Here is a 16,476-nt window from a genome sequence, read left to right on the forward strand (position 1 = left end):
GGTGGTCAGCTGTATAACTAGATATAAAATCTCAGAAGTTTTTAACTGATCATATGTATAATTAAAGAACAATACATATTAGATCATCCACTGAGAGGTAATGTTCTTCTATTGAGTATATCCTCGAGTTGGCCTTTCTAGCTGAACAACCTTGATGACCTTTGCCTTCTACCAGAAGAAAAACAAATATTGACTGCACAGATTGTGCACAGGTAGAGTGTTACATATTAAATCATATTCTTGTTTTTTCAGTGATAAAAGCATATTTGTCACTGTCACGTCCTCGGGCCGCGGGCGAGGGTCTGCTCGCAGATCACGGGGACCCGATACTTCTCTCTCCGGACCCGTGGTCGGCGAGCGGACTACCGCTCGCGGCGCACGGGCACCCGAGGGACTGTGAGCTGGGATCATGTAACCACACAGTCTTAAGGTTTGAAATACCACATAAGGCTGAATTATTTTTAGAATTGTAGTCCTTTTTATTAAAAGGTCTGTAAACAAACATAAATAAAACAAACAAAAAGAAAAGCCTTGCTCTCTGAGCACTTACTGACAAACAAAAACTAACTATCGTTGGACGGCTTACCCGCTACCAACAAAAAAACATTTAGCACAGACCTTTTTCGTTTAGGAACCGTTCAGCAGATTTGTTTAGGAGAAAATGCAGTCTCACTCACTGCTTGTATGTTTCTCACCTGACTAACTTACAGGGCTCCTTTTTGTAGCAGCCCCCTGCTGCTCATTGGTAACAGGTGAGTAAATCTCTGAACCAGAACTCCTGGACTGGCTGCATCACCTGCTGCAAGTAAACTGTGGAGTGGAGCACTGGCCCTCCCTTCTCTCCAAATGCTCCACCCCAGGGACCCAAACATAACTACAACATTACCATTACTTTGCTGGTAACAAAACATTCTCCCTGGGGTTATCGAATACATTGCACTGCAGTATTTTGTGGGAAATGTACATGTTATCCACCACAATGCCCTGTTCCCTGTCACAGGACGTACACGTTCTCTCCGTGCCGGCGGCGAACAGACCGACCGCCGACACGGGAGAAGGAGGGTCGGATACGGGAACTCCTCGACGAGCAGATCTAAGGCTGCCCGTCTATGCAGGAGTTCCCAGAGGGGTTCCCTTACCTGCTGTCCGGCCGCCGGTCCGTCCACTAGGGGCGCAGCTACTCCTTCTGGCTGGCGCCGTGGACGTGATGGACGTCTGGAGGCGTGGCCTTGACTCTGCTCAGGGCGGGATCTTCTGTTTGGCGCCAGATTTAAAAACCTTGCTGTCCTTTCACAGGCACCCTGTTGTGGTCTTTGCCTGTGACTCTGAGTTTTGCTGCTGATCTTTGTTTTTGGACCCTTGCCTGCTTGACCTCCCTTTTGCCTTTGTGATTTTGTACCTCTGCTAACCTGCTCCTGTGTACCGACCCGGCTTGTCTGCTAACCTGCTCCTGTGTACCGACCCGGCCTTGTCTGCTAACCTGCTCCTGTGTACCGACCCGGCCTTGTCTGCTAACCTGCTCCTGTGTACCGACCCGGCTTGTCTGCTAACCTGCTCCTGTGTACCGACCCGGCCTTGTCTGCTAACCTGCTCCTGTGTACTGACCCGGCCTTGTCTGCTAACCTGCTCCTGTGTACCGACCCGGCCTTGTCTGCTAACCTGCTCCTGTGTACCGACCCGGCCTTGTCTGCTAACCTGCTCCTGTGTACCGACCCGGCTTGTCTGCTAACCTGCTCCTGTGTACCGACCCGGCCTTGTCTGCTAACCTGCTCCTGTGTACCGACCCGGCCTTGTCTGCTAACCTGCTCCTGTGTACCGACCCGGCCTTGTCTGCTAACCTGCTCCTGTGTACCGACCCGGCCTTGTCTGCTAACCTGCTCCTGTGTACCGACCCGGCCTTGTCTGCTAACCTGCTCCTGTGTACCGACCCGGCCTTGTCTGCTAACCTGCTCCTGTGTACCGTCCTGGCTTGTCTGACATCCTCACCTGTACCTGTTTGCCATACTCAGTACTTACCTGCTACCTGTGTTCACGAAGGGTGTCTCACTGTTGGGATCATCTAAGTCCTGGATTACCACTGTTGGGGCTTCTCCCTATTCAGCAGTTTTCTGGGCAGAATAACTCCTGCGGTGAGTACCTCTAGTGATACACGAGCGACATTATTAACCTCTTCATGACACACTATTAAGTCCTGATAAAAGTGATTGCAGTGACCACTATCGTATGATGGCATGTTCTAAACCAGGGCTTGACAAATTTGTTGTGAATCTAGGCGCCAGCTAAAAAAGTTAGGAGCCAGGATTTTTTTTTAAACTAACAGTTGGTCAGGAGTGATCTGATCATCATCAGCCCACTTACTAAACTCACAGCATTTGACCTGGAAGCACCCTGGACTTTCAGGTCAGTGCTGTTTTTTGTTGGTTTTTTTAATTATTTTTTAATACTGTTTAAATGTTAACCCCTGCAATGCAACGAATGTGTTATACACAATTGTGGAATTGAAGGGCTTAACGCTGCACTGTCGCTCTCATGGAGCGATCAGGCAGCAGGGGGGTGTTGGGGCTGCTCCCCACACTCGTGTGGAGACCAAAGAACCCTCTCCCCCTGTCCCTGAAGCTGCCTCTGGCAGCTGGGACGCAATTGCTGGTCTATAGACCAGCCATTGCAGGGGGAGTCTCTCTGATGACTGCTGTAGGCTTCCATGCCTACAGGAATCATCAAAGGGCTTGTGTGGGCTCATTTTGGCTGTTGCTGGTCTGCCTGGGCTTCCAGGCAGACCACCAGCAGCAGAGCCCCTTACAAAATGGGAATTAACCCCTAAATGCCGCGATCGCGGCATTGGAGGGGTTAACGCTGCACTGTCGCTCTCATGGAGCGATCAGGCAGCAGGGGGATGTTGTGTCAGGTCCCCACACTTGTGTGGGGACCCAATCAACACACAACCCCCTTTCCTGAAGCTGCCTATGGCAGCTGAAAACGCTATTGCAGGTTTTCCTGCAATCGCGGTTTCAGCCTACAGGATCCCTCCGTGGGAGTGATCTCGGGCTCGGAGTGGCTGTGCTGTCTGCCCAGACTCCTGGGCAGACAGCAGCAGCAGCGCCCCCGCGTGGTGACGCGGGAGCATTTTTTTGTGGATGTAAGAGGCTGACAAACTCCTAGGCGCCAGGACAAAATTCTCTGTCGCCATGGCGACCTGGCACCTGGGATTTGTTCGAGCCCTGTTCTAAACCACTTCAGGCAGGTTCCCAGTACAAGGGGCTGCATTAAAACAGAGGCAGCCATGTGGTAGACAATGATAGCTTGACAGAATAATACCATTACTATGACCCCCAATCACAAAAATTTTGTGAACCATTGCGTGAACCTGACTCAGCTTCATTCCTGGACCTCGCTGCACTTAGTGGATCTACCCCGGCCTGTTTTTGTTTGACGGTGATTATCCTGCATCGTCATCCCAAACCCTCAGTCATATGCGTTGCAGCCTCTAGAGGTCACCTGTCAGATCACAGCACTGTGTAGACTAACGACCTATCCAGCTACATCTGCTCATCTGGCTGCAACACTCCCCCTTAAATACCTGCTGATTCTGGGCCTTTACATTGTGGTGTATTTGCCTTCTGCCTGGCCCTGTTCTCCTGCTAGCAGCGGTCTGATTTGAATTAACCCAGCTTGTTCTGACTCTCCTCCTGGTTTCTGATTCGATATTGACATTGTCCTTCTGGTTCTGACCTGGCCTGCCTGACTGCATCTGCTTTGCTGTGTGCCCTGCCTTAGGGCTCCCTGCTGGGTGCCCTGCCAAGTGTTCAATGTCCTTGCCATGTGTCCAGTGCCCTGTCTGTGGGCTTTCATCTGTGTCTCCAGCTATGTTCCCTGTCAGAGGGCTTCCATCTGTGTGTCCACTACGGTGACCGCAGAGTTGAGGAGAGAGAGAGAGAGAGGAGAGCCAACAGGTTGCTCATAGATAGGTTTTGAGCAACCATTTGGTGCCCCTCAATCTCCTCTGCAAGGCCTCTAGCTCGGTTACATAGTTACATAGTTCATAAGGTTGAAAAAAGACCGAAGTCCATCAAGTTCAACCCTTCTACCTAACCTTCTTATTCTTGATCCAAAAGAAGGCGAAAAACCCCTAATTGAGCTACTTCGAATTCTGCCATCAGGGGAAAAAAATTCCTTCTTGACTCCAAGAGGCAATTGCATTTCTCCTTGGATCAAGAAGCTCTAAAATATTAATGTTATTCTATTTATATCCCTGTATGTCATGCCTTTCTAAGAAGATATCGAGGCCCCTTTTGAAGGCATCTAATGTATCTTTAAAACACTTAATGCTTTAAGAAACTTAAAGCATTAAGTGTTGTTAATGGGCTATTGTAAATAAGAAGTTTTGGAAGATACCCTGCCTGCCATTCGTTTGTATCCAGTAGATGACCGTTTTTTAAAGCTTTAAGGTGGTTTTAAAAGTTCCAGCAAACCCCCAGGATTCCTAAGATACAGGTTATCTTAAAGGCGCAGTACCTACTACAATCTTGTGAGTGTGGCACAACTAGTGGGGGCTGTTTTAAACCTTTTAAACGTTATTGCACCATTTGTGGTTTTTATTCTTTTTACAGAGTACTTTTAAAGCTGTATCCCCAGAATTTGTTCTATATTTTTACTAACTTCTTCATAGAATGCTAATAGGTTGGTTTGACAAGACCGGTCTTTCACAAATCCATGTTGACTTCTACTAATTGGATTATGGATCAAGATATGATTTGAATGTATACCTTTAGCAACCCTTCAAATAATTTCCCCACTGCCGATGTTAAGCTTACTGGCCTGTAATTGCCTGGTTGAGATTTTGATCCCTTTTTAAATATGGGCACAACATCTGCCTTGCGCCAATCAAATGGAACTATGCCCGAGCTGAAAGAATCCCTAAAGATTAGTAATAATGGTTGGGACAGAATTAAGCTTATCTCCATCAATACCCTTGGGTATATACCATCCGGTCCAGGGGCCTTGTCTACCTTAACAGTATTTAATTGCTTGAGCACTTTTTCTTGTGTTAGCCAATCCCATGTTTGCTGCAACGGTTCCCTAAAATTAGCCAGCAGGGGCTCCGTCATTGGTTCTTCCTTGGTATAAACAGAAGGAAAAAAAGCATTTAAGATGTCGGCTTTCTTTCTGTCCTCATTTACCAAAATTTTGGTTTTACTTTCCTTGGCAATACGTTTCTCATTTTCTAGTTTAGCCATTTTAATCTCCTTTTTGCAGGCTTTGTTGGCATCTTTGAATACCATAAATGATATTACCTGCCATAAATGATAAATGCGATGCTGGCATTTCAGAAACCTTATCCTCCCACCACAGGACTTCTGCAAGGTAAGTGAACTACAAAAGGGAAAGAGGGTAGATAGTGAGAAGGGGAGAAGAGGGGGTATATGGTGAGAAGAGGAGGAGAGGGGGGGTAGATAGTGAGAAGGTAGGGAGGAGGGGGTAGATAGTGAGATGAGAGGGAGAGGGGTACGTAGTGAGAAGGTAAGAATATTGAATATTGAAATAAAGAGAGAGAATATTGAAATAAAGAGAGAGAATAAAAAAATTAGTGTGGATGAATTATGTGAATGAGTGAGAGAATCAATGCATTTGTGAGAATGCTTTAATGAATATATGTAAATGGTTTGTGTGAATGAGTGAGAGAATAAATGATTGTGTGAATTGGTGAGTCACTGTAAAAGTGTGTATCATAGGTGTATGTTTGATTTGTGGAAAGGCAAAATTGGCATAAACAGGGTGTTAGAGCCTTGGGGACCAAGATGGCACAGGCAGGCTGTTTGGGAACAAAGTTGACTCGTGCTGGGCTGTTTGGGGATAAAGATTGCACGTCATATGTGTGTAATTTGGGTGCTGGTCATGCCTGTAATTTAGGGGCTTTTATCTATACATTTAATAGCGAGTTTTTATGTGATTTTCAATTGTTCTATACCTGCAAAGCTGCATTTGTGTGTTATTCTGTTGATCCATATCAGCTATGCTATGTTTCTATACATTATTTATGTATACCTGCAAATACAGGGTTTGTATATCTTATTCAGTTGATCAATACCTGCAGTGCTGTTTCCATGTGTTGCAGTGCTGATCTCATGCTCTTCAAAGTGTGTCCCTGAATGGCAGAAATAAAATGCGATCACTCTAGTGTCCGCTACACGGAGACTCACCAGCTTCTCCAACCATCTCATATTACTATTTAGCCTGTGGTGTGTTTCATTTTGCCTCTCTGTACCTTCCTTCTGGTAATCTGGTAATGATGCCTCTTGCGTTACAAACAGAGCCTCTGGTATCCCCTGCAACTGGGTTCCTACCTGACCTGCATACCCGAGCCCTGACACATATACTGAGGGTAGTACAGCATAACTCCCACCATTATATACTGAGCCTGACAATTATACAGAGCTCTTTTGAGCAGGGCCCTGCTGATCTGTTTCTGTGTGTCATCTTCTTATGATATATACTGTTATGTCCTGTCTACCCTGATGGCACTATATAAAACAATAAATAACAATACAGTATAACTCCCATCAATATATACCCAGCCTGATATAAATGTATTTATTTCAAAATCAAAATATAAAAAAAAGTTTGTTTATCATACATATTACATATGATATTTATTATCAATTTATAGAGAATAAAATCAAACTTGTATACCATACTCCCTATATTTACTACTAAAATCTGCATACATTTTAACAATTTATGCAGATTTATTTTTTTTCTGTACAATTTGATGAAAATGGGCAGGATGCCCAATTGCAAACTAGTTTTAGCACGCACACACAAACATCTTTTTGTTTTCCTACTAATTAAATACCGTATTTGCTCGTAAATGCTCTGAAAAATATTCCTCGTCTTATATACGAGGTCGTCTTCTAATCAGACCTCAAATAGAGGTCTGACTACAATACTAAGATCCAGATCCCCGCAGCGCTGCAGGGGACCCGGATCCTCCCTTCTGGCAGCCTGTTCTCTGGGGGCTTCTATGACGGAGCGCTGGCATCACATGACCTTCCGGTGCTCCACCATAGAAGCCCCGGCGGAGGTGCCGGCAACAGCAGAGGTTGCAGCCGGTGAACGTACTGCATCGCACAGACTTCCGCTGGCTGCCCCACTAGACCCCAGGGAGTCTGAACACGGGTCACAACTAAAGGGATGCACTGGTAAGTCAGGGGGGTTAAGAGTGGCAAGGAGGGGGTTAAGAGGGACATGGGGACAGGGTTTGATGGTTTTCTAGAGGCAGAGTGACATATAGAGGTTCAAATACATATCAGAGAGGCAGAGTAACATATAGGGGGTTAAAATGCATGTCAGAGAGGCAGAGTGGCAGATATTGGTGTATAAGGCATATCTGGGAGGTAGAGTGGCAAATGGGGGATTGAAAGGCATATCTTGGGCAGAGTGGTTTATTAGGGGTTACAAGGCATATGTGGGGGCATATGTGCATAACTAGGGCAGAGTGGCAAATAAAAGGAAATAGAAACAAAAAAATATTTTTTTTTTCAATCATAGTTTTTATTAAAATAGTATTTACTAGTAAAACTTTATTTTTCCTATAGGGCGTACCTGGGAACTCAGGCTCAAGACCCGAATCCTCCGGGTCGCGTGAGCGGGGTCTTGACACGCCCCACTCCCAGCCCATTTTTTTCCTGGCCACGTCCCGCAAGGGAAGGCTCCGAGTAGCCGGAGCTGAGAAGTTCCCAGGTATGCCTATAGGTAGTTTTATATTCAGGCTTTTTCTTTTTTCAAATCAAAACATGAGCTGCTTCCTCCATATTTCAAACCAGTGAACTGCAAGATTAATTAGATTCCGTAAGTCATCTTCCAGTGGCATTTTGTGGGTTGGTGCAACCCTGTAATTAGAAAAGGATAATTTAAGTATTATGCAAATACTGGGTCCATGTGAAAATAGAATAAGGGACATAAAGAGGTGGGGAAAATGGTGATACCAAACTAAATGCAAAAAATTCACAAACTCCTGGCTGATTTCCAGCTATTAATTAACTACTGTATTTCACCTACCATTTACACCATAACATTTATGACCATTGACAGGTGAAGTGAATAACACTGCACCTATGGGTAGGATATATTAGGCAGCAAGTAAACATTTTGTCCTCAAAGTTGATGTTGTTAGAAGCAGGAAAAATAGGTAAGCGTAAGGGTCTGAGCGATTTTGACAAGGGCCAATTGTGATGGCTAGGCAACTGGGTCAGAGCATCTCCAAAATTGCAACTCTCGTAGGGTGTGCAGTGGTCAGTACCTATCAAGTGGTCCAAGGTAAAGCGGTGAAATGGCAGAAGGTCATGGGCGGCAAAGGCTCATTGATGCACATGTGGGATGAAGGCTGGACCATATGGTCAATATGGGGTTGCGTATTTGAAAGCGTCTACAATGGGCACATGAGCATAAGAACTGGACAACAGAGCAATGAAAGAAGTTGGCCGGTCTGATAAATCACATTTTCTTTTACATCACGTGGATGGCCAGGTGTGTTGCTTACCTGGTGAACACACGGCACCATGATGCATCCACAGAGACCCCACCTTGCAACTTACAGGACATAAAGGATCTTCTGCTAACTTCTTGGTTCCAGATACCACAGCACAACTTAAGAGGCATAGTAGAGTCCATGCCTCGATTGACCAGGGCTGTTTTGGTGGCAAAAGGGGGACCTGCACAATGTAGGCATCTGGTCATGATGTTATGGCTGATCGGTGTATATTTATGTGACAGTGTGGTTGAGAGTAAATGTGGGTGTCAGACAAAGAATTTTGTGGCTCCCGAGAATTTGTTTTCTGAAAATGAATTGGCCAAAAACAAACCGTTTTTTGGCCATTTGCACATGTCTAATCTGAGAAAATAAAGCCGCTGCTAATTGTATGGGTAGACTCACATTCAGTGCAGCTGCGTCAGTTTCCTATAATCTAGGAGAAAAATTCTCAAGAAATTCACACCTAGTAAACATCATGGATTCCCAGAAATGACACAGTTAATGTTGCCGCTCTGATAATTAGAAGGCAGAAAAGTAGTAAAAATGATTTCCACTAGATGCCCATTTACAAGACTGTGAGACCGTAAAAGTAGACTGCCTGTATAAACCAGAACTGTTGAAAGTTATGTTTAGAGTAGACAGAATTGATGCAAACCAAAGTTCATTATTTTATTTGGAGTGGCTGGCATCCATGTAGAGAAACACCAATGTAAATATGAAATTTAAATGAACACCATTTTGTATTAAATATACATGTTGTTGTAGACACTTTTGCCAATGTAGACAAGTCTTGTTAATGATTTTTCTCATCCTTAAGTAACAAGATAACATATGTTTACCTGTCTGGATGCTAGGAATATATTTACTCTTGTGTAAATAAGAACTTTTTACCTTAGTCTATGTTTGATGTGGATTAGTTGTACCCACTATATGCTGAGTGGGTTAGAGTCCCTGGCGTTGCAGGGTCAGAGTCCCTGACATTATACAGGTTTAGAGTCCCTGGCATATATAGGGTTAGAGTCCCTAAAGGGTTAAAGTATATTATAGGTATGAACATAAATCTGCAGAACTGAATGAGGTCAATAACTAATGGTATTGATTTGCAGGATGAAAAGCTTATAACGTTTGCTTCTTTGCTTCCTTAACCTTTTTGCTTGCTGCAGCATTTTTTCTCGCTTTTTGTTTGTGTGTATTATTTGTTGTATTTTGTTATGGGTATGTTATTGAGTAAAGATATGAAAAGGGATGGAAACAAGGGCAAAAGTAAGACTGCCATAGTAACTAAATCTAATTTGTTGGTGGTAAAATGTAAATTTGATCCTCTAGTAGACACACCCCGAAGTTATGTTTTAAAATGTACAGAGGATTATTATGTTGTTCCATTCACTGATTTGCTGGCACAGTGGACTAGGGCAATGAATTCTGATTTCCTAATGAGGGTTCTTTTAAACTACAGCATATGATGTTAATGAGAGGATTGTGTTTAGGAGACCCTGAATGGGCTGGTTATGGACCGGATCCTATTTGGGACATGGATTATATGTCCAAGTGTGCTTCTGTATGGCTCAAAATTTGTCCAATAGAATTTAAGCATAAGGAATCTGATCAACCTAAAAATAATGTGTACTGTATTTAATACTCCCAATAATGAGGTATTCCCACCCCCATACAAACAGTCCACTAATTTGTATCCAAGTTTAGCTAAACTGATTCAAGAGATATCTAAGCTTCTGGCCATAGACTGGAAATTTCATATCCCGTATCACCCACAATCCTCTGGTCAGGTAGAACGCACTAATAGAACCATCAAAGACAAACTGCGCAAAGGTACAAATGGGACCTTTCATAGATGGCCTGACCATCTACCAGCCGTATTGGCTGAAATAAGAATGACCCCTAATAGCACCACCAAACTAGCACCTTATGAAGTGTTAATGGGGAGGCTGTTCCCAACACCCTGGGCTAATGGTAAGTATTGCCCAATGGAGTCTGGGGACGTAGGACAGATGCAGGAAGGTTATGTACAACATTTTATAGAGAAATTGAATGGTATCTATGGTGATGTTTCTCTGTCTCTTCCTTTACCTTCAGGTCAACCGACACACAGTTTTAAGCCTGGAGACAGAGTGGTCGTAAAGCAGTTGACGAAAACCAACACCAGCCACCCTACGGAGAACCAACCACCATATTGGCTGTAACAAGAACTGCTGTCCTTACAGAAGATTCACCATCATGGATCCATGCTTCTCGAGTCAAAGGACTTCTACCATGACAGAAAGGGATAAGAGACTCTCGAATTACGTAATCTGGACAATCAGTGGACGGCTATCATAATTGTGTATATTGTTATGGCCACACAGGTATTTGGCCTTACACCCTGAGTGATATGAACAGCAATAGTAACGCATTTCAAGTCAAGCGTGGATTAACCCCTTAGTTCCCCTATAGACGTAACCAGAACGTCCAAAAAACGCCCACAAAGAAACACCTATGGACGTCCCGGTACGTCCAGCCCTTTCGTGCAGCGTCAGGAACACATCCCTGCCGCTGCACGGGAGACCAGGCAGACAGCCTTGACTCCCCACTGGCAGCAGAAGCCGGCATTGCCGGTTTTCTGCTGCCCGATCTCCCGTAACAGCTTCCGGCATGAAAGCCGGTAAGCTGTTACGGTTGAAAGTGCCCGATCGCCGCAGTTGCAAACGCAACAGCAGTGACGTAACCCGGAAGGTCAGCGGAGGACAGGATATCCCCTGCGGGGATATACTGCCCTCGGATGAGGCACAGAGACGCTGCGATCTCTATGCAGGTCCTCACAGATCACAGTGTGATCGGTGCAGGGGGATCGCGGGGAGGGGAGTGAGAAACCATCTCTCTCACTCCCCCTCCCGTCCTGAAAGAGAAAAGCAGAAAAAAAAACGGTTAGGGATTTAAAAATATTAAATAAATCATTAAAAATAATAATATAAATACAAAAAAAAATTGTGAGCTGTGATGTCATTGTGACATCACTGGCATGTTCAGGAGGTCCCTAGGAGGACCTCTAACCATTTCTGTGTAAAAATAATATATAAAAAAATAAAAAAAATTAAAAAACCTTACTTCCCATTGCCCTAGCATAACATCTAGCCAGTATAACCCTCCTGCCCCCGTTCACAACCCCCAAACCCGTTAAGCCATAGGCATAAAAATTATACAAAATTGTACACCTAATAGTATGCTCCCTGGTGCTGGGAAAGTCTGGAAAATCTATATAAATTAGGTATTTCTGAAATCAGGGACACCTGAATTAATAAACTTGGAGGGGATTTTCCATCACTTTACCTAATTTTGTGAAATTTTCTAATCTTCGCTAGTTTTTACTAAATTTCTCATTCTAAATTTTCAGCTAATCATCCAACTATGGTATCAAACGAAAGCTCTATCTCTCCTTGAAAAAACAATATATATTTTATATGGGTACACTATTCACAGGAACAGAGAATAATCGCTAAACCGACATTACCCCAAAAATGGCAAAATTGCTCTGGCTTTGAGGTACCAAAAACCCCTGGGATTGAAGGGGTTAACCAAAAGTTACATTTGAGGACATTATGCTTCAATACGATGATAGAGAGTGACGTTAACACGTTGTGATAAAAGGAGGGACTGTAAATATGAATTTAAATGAACACCATTTTGTATTAAATATACATGTTGTAGACACTTTTGCCAATGTAGACAAGTCTTGTTAATGATTTCTTTCTTATCCTTAAGTAACGAGATAACATATGTTTACCTGTCTGGATGCTAGGAAGATATTTACTCTTGTGTAAAGAAGAACTTTTTACCTTAGTCTATGTTTGATGTGGATTAGTTGTACCCACTATGTGCTGAGTGTTACATTTTCCTTTGTGAATGGTTTTGTAGCAGTCTACCTGAAATCGTATTTAAACCCGCTCGCAAAAATGAATAAATTGAGAAGTGACTGAGAACGAACACCTTGTGTGTGTCTGAATTATTTACTTCTCCCAGATCTGCGCTTGCCACTCTGAAGGTTCTGCAGATTTACTCAAGAGCTCCCGGGAGGATTTCGGCTCAAGAGAGGTGTCCCCCATAAGAGGAGGGGCAAACATTTTCAACCAAACTACTGTGCACAAGCCATAGAGATACATATGCTCTAAGTGTCAGATCCCAAGAAAATAAATAAAATATGTATGCTTGATACTTTATTAAAGGCACTTTTCTTAAATCAGGTTAGTAAGCCGAATCACTGTTTATTAGTTATGAGATCTACAAACTTGCTAGTAGCATAAAGTAAATACACACACTTGCTGTAATCAGCCTTTTTATGCCTTTTTTGCAAAAGCATTATCATCCAAAATGATGTGCCTTTAGCCTTGTTCGATTGTATTCATGTTTTGCTCGCCAGAACACAGAAATATTCCAAGTGAAACTCCATATTGATTTGATTATCAGATTCTCCCAAAATATTGAATAACCTGTGAAATGGAACATAAATAATAGTATATATTAGACTTGGGCACCAGGGGGCTCTTCGTGTTAGTCTTCGGCAAAAAAAAACAACTTCGTATTCTGCGAATATTCGCCTGTCCTGTCTTCTCTTCGGGCGAATATTCGTGGACATTCTTCGTGTTCGGGTTTTCTTCGTTTTCCCCGGTTAAGGGGTTAATACGGGGTTAAAGCCGCTCTGGCGCCAGGAGTTAAATATCCGTATGAGCAATTCTATTGGTCGTCAGCAGGGGCTCGTCTGCCATTGGTTGATGGCAGACGAGCCCCCTGCTGGCGACCAATAGGGTTGCTCGTACAGACTGTTAAACTCCTGGTGCCCGTAATTGTCGCGCAGATCCCGCTGGTCTCCCTGTTCTATCATTTATTAACTGATAGAACAGGGAGACCAGTGGGATGTGCCGGGTAAGTTGCAGCATTGGGATTTTAATAGTCTGTACGAGCGACTCTGTTGGTCACTCGTGCAGACTTTTTAAAACCCCAATTCTGCAACTTACCCGGCAGATCCCACTGGTCTCCCTCCCTGTTCAATTAGTTAATGTCTGTACGAGCGACCAATAAAGTCGCTCGTACGGACATTTAACTAATTGAACAGGGAGGGAGACCAGTGCCATCGGCACTTCCACTTCCGGGAACTGCCGCGAAGACAAGGTAAGTTAGAAGGGGGGGGGGGAATGGTAGACGAAGACGAAGACAATAGCGAAGATCTTCGTGGTGTGTGTCTTCGCCTACGTTTTACCGCCGCCGTCTTCTCTTCGGCGTGTCTTCGGAACGAACACGAAAACGCACTCTTCGTGTTCGTTTCCATGTTCGCCCGAAGACGAATGCACAAGTCTAGTATATATAATAAATACACACATGTAAATAATACACACACACATACCCATACACTATATGGACAAAATTATTGGGGATCCTGACTATTACACCAGCAGGGACTTTTATGACATTGCATTCTAAATACATAGACATTAATATGAAGCTGGTTCACTCTTTGCAGCTATAGCAGCTTCCACTCTTCTGGACTTTTGCCCATTCATCTAGTAGAGCATTTGTGGGGTCAGGCACTAATCCAACCATGTCTTCATGGATTTTGCTTTGTGCACTGGGGCACAATCATGCTGGAATGAAGGGGACATACCAAGACACTTTGGACAATGCTATGTTTCCAACTTTTAGGGAACAGTTTGGGGAAGGCCATTTTCTATTTCAGTATGACTGTTCCCCAGTGCACAAAGCAAGGTCTATAAAAAAAAAAATGACTGGAAGAGTTTGATGTGGGAGAACTTGAATGGCCCACACACTAAAATAATAATCACACACATATATATATATATTAAAATGAATAATAAAAGGAATTACAATCTTAACCAAATTATTTATTTTAGAAGTATACAGTTGTGCTGAAAAGTTTGCATAGCCTGGCAGAAATGGTAAAATGTTGGCATTGATTTAGAATATATTACTGCAAAAAAAGTATTTTATTTAAGGCTAGTGATCATATGAAGCCATTTATTGTTTGGCTCCTTTTTAAATAATAATGATAACAGATATCACCCAAATGGCCGGGGCGGGCTGGGCCGGGGGCAATTACCTCCCAGGCCGCCCTAAGTGTTAATAAAACGGCCGGCTAAGTGGCCGATGCGGCCGCATGACCGGCATGGCCGTCTTTAATGCGGGACAAAAGACTGAAATCTTTTTATTTTAAATCTTATATTCCTTAACATATACTTTTGTTTTCTTATTTGTACCAGGTCGTCAGTCAGTTATGATCTTATATTTTCTATATTTCTAACTTGTCTGGATTTACTCACCGTTCCTCTATATTTTGCAAAAACTGAATTGCTCTGTCTCTGTCCATTCTCAGAAACTCCTGGTACAAAAAACTTGCTTTAAAAAACCCCAATACATCTTCTACTGTAACCAGAAACATGTCATGTATGCCAGTGATCCTGAAAAATGCAGAATTACAGTCTAGTAGGGTTATAAAAGTAATTTGGTAAATACAAATTTGATGGTAAAAACAGTTTACTTTTCACTTTAAAATATGACATCTATTTAGTGAGGAAAAAAAAAACATGGGCAGATATTGCAGCGCACTCAGAATGGAAATCAGGCCAACACGTCAATACATCCGTTTAAAACCTAAAAGCTTTATAAATCTTAGAAGTAACCATACGAGCAAGACCGAGAATCCATGTCTTAATCATAGACAGATGATTCTCAGAAAGAGGCTGATATTTAAAATAACAACCAGCCAATGTGAGTTATTGTTACACATGTAACCAATGTAAATGAAACCAATGAATTGTACATAAAACACTGAATTTATATGCCAAACAGGTGGACATATATCCACCTGTGTATCGCACATATATTAAAGTACCAAACATCATGAAACTTAAGTAAGCGCCAGAAAATGTATGAATACATAAATTTTTGCCACCAAAGATTTAATTCATTATAACAGAATGTTTATATACATATATGTATACATATATATAGTCTCATGTTTATTTTGTAATAAACAATATATAGGCCGTGCCAGTCATCCTTTAAAATGTTGCATTAGGGAACATATTTCTGCTATTAAACGTGTTGATTCCAGCTCTCCAGTTAGTAGACATTTTCAAGTGTAATGGTGCAGATAATTTTCTTTTTTAGGTATAGAAAAATGCAAATTGGGTATTAGAGTGATATTAATGCCCTTCTCAATCAAAGCCCATCTGCTTCAAGATTGTAGCGAGTGGTTATTTTAGTTACAGTTGCCTTCCTGTCATCTGCCCATTCTCCTCTGACATCAACAAGGTATTCCGTCCACACAACTGCCGCTCACTGGATATTTTCTCCTTGTCAGACCATTCTCTGTAAACCCTAGAGATGGTGGTGTGTGAAAATCTCAGTAGATCAGCAGTTTCTAAAATAATCAGACCAGCCCGTCTGGCACCAACAACCATGCTACGTTCAAAGTCACTTAACTTGAACCACAAGTTGTCTTGACCACATCTACATTCCTAAATGCATTGAGTTGCTGCCATATGATTGACTGATTAACTTTTTGTGTTAAGCAGTTGAACAGGTGTACCTAATAAGGTGGCCAGTGAGTGTATATGCCATACATATACCGTATTTGCTCGATTATAAGACGAGGAAATGCTCTGAAAAATACCCCTCAGAGAGGTCTGACTATGAGACTAAGATCCAGATCCCCCGCAGCGCTCCAGGAGAGCTGGATCCTCCTGACCCCCCCCCCCCCAACTTACCGGTGCTTCTGATTCCCCGGTGTGTAGCCAGGGCAGCGTGTAGATGCTGTCAGTGAGAATTCCCAGAGTGGGAGTCCGGATGCAGGGCACTCGACTTGGGAGTCCGGATGCAGGGCACTCGACTTGCCCTCTAACATTAATGTCAAGGCCCAGACTGAAGGGCTGGGCAGGTTTATAAAG

The sequence above is a fragment of the Sceloporus occidentalis genome, unplaced genomic scaffold, assembly GCF_023333645.1.
Source record: "Sceloporus occidentalis isolate IW3139 unplaced genomic scaffold, rSceOcc1.0.p SCAF_117, whole genome shotgun sequence".
NCBI classification, from domain to species: domain Eukaryota; kingdom Metazoa; phylum Chordata; class Lepidosauria; order Squamata; family Phrynosomatidae; genus Sceloporus; species Sceloporus occidentalis.